The sequence below is a fragment of the Anas acuta genome, chromosome 3, assembly GCF_963932015.1.
Source record: "Anas acuta chromosome 3, bAnaAcu1.1, whole genome shotgun sequence".
Lineage (NCBI taxonomy): Eukaryota > Metazoa > Chordata > Aves > Anseriformes > Anatidae > Anas > Anas acuta.
In genome coordinates this window covers 97,654,560-97,659,292 of record NC_088981.1, presented here as the reverse complement: position 1 = coordinate 97,659,292, position 4,733 = coordinate 97,654,560, and the positions used below count along the sequence as shown (strand labels likewise).

The 4,733-nt window shown below is 37.5% G+C and overlaps 1 long non-coding RNA gene across 1 annotated transcript; it reads left to right on the top strand.

Annotated features, from left to right (window-relative positions):
* Positions 1–414: 414 nt before the first annotated feature.
* On the top strand, positions 415–3,960 carry LOC137854692 (uncharacterized). Its single transcript, XR_011095336.1, has 3 exons — positions 415–477; positions 553–583; positions 2,644–3,960. It is a non-coding gene; the product is annotated as an uncharacterized lncRNA (long non-coding RNA).
* Positions 3,961–4,733: the final 773 nt, after the last annotated feature.

The following is a 4,733-nucleotide window of genomic DNA, read 5'->3' as shown; positions in this document are numbered from 1 at the left end:
GAGAGCAGGAAAGAGTAAAACTTTTAAAGAAGATAAATAATTTTTCCATAATGGAACAGCTTGGGTGCACCAAGATGAAACTATAGCCTGAGCATCAGAGCAATTCTGTTTATCAGAGCGTGTGATAAAAATCTTGCAATAATCAACCTGCTTTAGTGCTGAGACTTGACTTCATGCAATAGAGTTCTAATCATAGCAAATTTTATCTATAGTAACAAAACCAGTACCAACAGTGTGACATATCTGTTTCCATATCGTGTGGATAACATTATTAAGCTCTCTTGTATGTCTGCTTTAGCACAATGTTTAATTACATACTGCATACAGTTCTTCCCCAGCTGTGCTGAGGATCAAATCAAGGCAGAATTCTGAAGAAGGCTCTTGTGGGAAGCAGTCTCATTTCCTGAGGGAATAAAAAGGTCTCTAGTGAATGAGGCAGGGTACTTTGGAACAGAAAAAGCTGATCTCAGGCTTAAGGTAACTGAATCTTTTGCTTATCCTTTTGGCTTCCAGCCTCCCCCAAGTTGCTTTCTTACTTCGTTTCTTCCACAGAGCTCCTGTGTGATGCCAGGCTTCCTTTTAGGTAAGTATTTTACAGATGATCACTGTGTTCTTGTTTTCTGACTATCTTTTTTTAAGAGCTGGAGGCTTGACAAAAGTGTTAAATGCCCCTTTGGCAACCAACCTGCCTCAAAGACATAAGAACTTTATACTTTTTTCAGACAGAAAAAGAAAAAAAAAAAAAAAAAAGCTGTCAGTGTCTTTTACCTTGGGAAGAAGACTATATTTCTCTTTTCCCCTGTTCTTTGTAAAAAGTTTCTGTGTTTTTAGTGAAATTTTCCAAACAAACAAAAACCAGCAGGTGGCTATCACCTGACACTTAGGCTATAACTGTATTAGTAAATAAACTCCAGAGACAGTTCTCTACCACTAGACTAGCCAAGTATCACAAACAGCCTGCAGGCATACAGCTAAATTTTCTGATGTCCCAAAACAGAATATCCACAGCCTGACTGCCTCCCTAGCTTGTGCTGAGCAAACTACGCCCAGGCATCACTGGGAGGCTGCTGGTTTTAATGGGACAAAATTTTGCCAGGCTTCAGGCTAACCATTAGCAGGATAGGCAATGGAGTGTCCTGTCTGTATTTAACCTTATGGTGTAGACATAGTCTGGAAGTTTCAGCTCTGATAGATATAAACAGAAACATAATGGATAGCCAAGAATACTGCCTGATCATAGAAGTATGATAAATCTGTAATAATGGGCAGTGATGAAAATATTGTTCATCCAGTCCTAACTTTCATATTTGCTGGGGGTCTTCTTCTGATGGCATTTTTACATTCGCTTCATGAAGCTGATGATTTATATTGATTACATATTTATAGTTCAATATTAGTATTATGTGAAGGATTTAATCCATGAAATGACAGTAAAGCTATATTTGTATTAAGAACTTGATTAAATCCCTTTCTGAAACATCTGGTGATTAAACATGGTAATAACAGGATAGCAGATTTAACATTGTTTAAGCAATTCCTGTGTTGCTCTTAATATACAAACCATATCGACCTACCATAATAAAAATAACACTCACCTAAACAGCACTTTTCTCTGTGAAGGATGCCTAAATATTTTATGAACTATCCATCATTCTTCACTACAGATATAAAGGCTTTCTGGAATTGCCTCTGGCATTTGATTAATGGTCACAGCTCAAGCCAGTCTGATAAGGAAATAAAGAATATCACACTACTCAAAACAGGCAACAATTTACATATCCAGGATAAAGTCAATGGAATTAGGCTCCAAGCCATTCTTTGTAACTACTATTTCAGCTTTTTTCAGAGAAACATTTGGTTTATTTCACAAGTTAAAATATTTAGGACCACACTTTTTATCAGCTTTTCACCTTCACTTTCACTGGCTCAATGGCCTTCCCCTCATTTTGGGGTTGTCATTCACTGCTAATTCCTGGGCTATACATGTATTACCACTTCTGGGGTGGAGAGTACTCGTACCTAATACCTGAATTAATGGCTAATGGACTTGCACTGATGTCTGTTCCACGTGAAGGACAGCAGGATCAGACTTGCACAATCACAAGCATTATCTACAAGATTGGTTTCTTCTCAATGAGCTGGGTGGATGTAAGCCACTTGCTTGCTGGGATTTGTTAAGAACACTTTCTGAAGTGTCTTGGAGCAGCTGCAACAATGAAGTTACTAAAAAAAGAAAGCTTACACTAAATTAGAGAAATATTCTTAAATTAGTATTTAAACCTTTTAATGATAATTCCTAAGGAGCGTAAAATGCTTGACACATTGCATTATGCTAAAATGTTTATGGGCAGATTTTATAACACATATAAGAAGTAACATTACCAAGAATGCACATATGTAAATTCTTCCAGAGAAAAGGTAGCTTTACAGAGAATACCTATGCTAAATCAAACCATGTGATGGTGAGCCACAGAACCTCAATTAATCAAGGAAAGTCATTGAGATAATGGCTAAATGAAGAAGAAAATATGACATTATATATATGATTGATGTGAACAGTGATAGTTCAAGGAGGCTAGTTATGCAGTTAGCTATATACAAAGAACTGATTAAGGAAAAAAACGTTTACATTTTTCTCTCTAGTGAAAGTGGATCTGGGATGCAGCATGTGATTTTAATGAAAAATATGGGACTTCATTTATGATTAAAACAACAACAAAAAAAAAATCACACTTCGTTAAAAGTGATTTTCTGAGGACATCAAGCTAATGAGCTATGGTATTTATTTGTAAGCAAACAAGCCTGTACAGATTTTCCTGTTAAGTATCTGCATGAGCTCATGTCTGAAAGTGAAATGGAAACCTACTAACAACACAGAAAGCTCATTTTTTTTCCGGATGAGGGAACATGGTGGGATTTTTGTCTGAGACATCAGTCACCCAACAATTAATGGTGTCATTTCAGAGGTTACTGAATCTGGATGACATTTTACTAGACTTCTTTCATGTTTGATGCTTACTTGTGAGCGAGGTTCTCTGCAACAGCTTGCTCCAGCAGTGACCTCAAGGAGTGTGCCTTTTGACTTCAAATTGACATGTTCTAGAAACTGTCAACCAAAGTGATCCAGCTGATCTTAGCAGATGGGAAAGTGAATAAAGCAGGAGTCTCAAGCTTAGAACGGCTTCATTGTTATTCCTCACAAACAATGACAGTGCTAGTACAGAGTGTAAGTGAAACTATATGCTGGAAACAGCTTCTTCTCAGCACTTTTTTCTTCAACAGAGAAGTTCAACAGTGGCACAGCTCAAGAGCAGATGCTGCATTTTGTTCCATCTGCAGTGACCTGCCTCTTGACAGCAAACCCTCTACTCTGATCCAGTTAAATCTATGCAGAGAAACAACCCTCAAGTAATATAGAACTGCCACAACAGAAATGCTCTATACCTCGTAACTCCTCGGTTTGGAGTTTAATTTACATTATAGGTGCCTTCGCATACAGCAGTATATATGGTTCCATGATATAGCCATTTAGACAATTTGACCTTAAGACAGTAATCTTAATCTTCTTCTGTTTTACCCTACCTCATCAGTTCAAGCATGTGGTGTTTGTTTTTACCTCTATTTTACTTTCAAATTATCATATTGTCATCTTTAGTCAGCTGTGTTAAGAAATACCCATGATACTGCCAAAATATTTTCCTCTTGTTTCACCATAAATATTACAGTCCAAGTCCTCAGGTCCCAGCACAGAGCCTTGGGAAGCCAGCTATGTCCTGCAGGTTCTGGGAACTGTAATATTCTCTGCAAGTTGTAGAGCAACAGTAAAATACTGCTATGCAACTACAGGCTTCAGATAAGGCAGGTACATTAGTTAGCATATGCTAAAATCCCACTGGCATCTGAGGAATTTGCACGTGCTTTATGTTTAGCATGCATTCTGTTGAATCACTGTCCTCTGAGATGTGCAAGCTTAAGAGTTAATGTGCTGTCTGCACCAAAGAAGAGAGAACCTCATGTAGGCACGTATTCAGTAGTTATGCCCTTGTTCAACCTGAAAATCCCCTTCTGTAGAGACACAGAAAGAGTTTCTGGAACATAGATTTACAGCACCTGGGAAAGTCTTTCTGCTCTTCCCAGACATCCTTGGTTCTCTACCTTCCCTAGTAAAAGGATCATTTGAGCTTCACCTCAAGTCCTCTGCTCTGGCTGTCTCAAGAAGCATGATTAGGCAGAATCTGTCTCATATATAGACACATTATTCAGCAGACAAGGACAAGAAAATTGTTCCTATCTGGAAGACGACAGAAAATAAGCAGATGTTATCATTCAGAATCAAATGGAGATATGTCCTGAAATACAAAAGTTCACATTAGGTTATTTTTTCTGCATATGTGCATTGTTGCCACGAAAAAACTGACCATGCCTTTTAAATATCTCTTAAGGATGGAAAAGAGAGACAGTATCAAGAGGCTGACATGCCTGCAAGATCATTTTCACAGGCTTTGGAAACTATACTTTATAAAACAATAATAATAATAGGATTTGTTTATTTTTAGATAAAAGCATATCCAAAGACAGTTCTGGGATGGCAGGGTTGACACAGCACAGTTTTACTGGATTTAGATTTTAAGTGCTTTGAACGTGAATAAATGCTTATAAGAGTTAAGAATGATTATTACTGCACATTCATAAAAAAAACCCTTCCTTCTCAACAATACTAATAGCATCTGCAG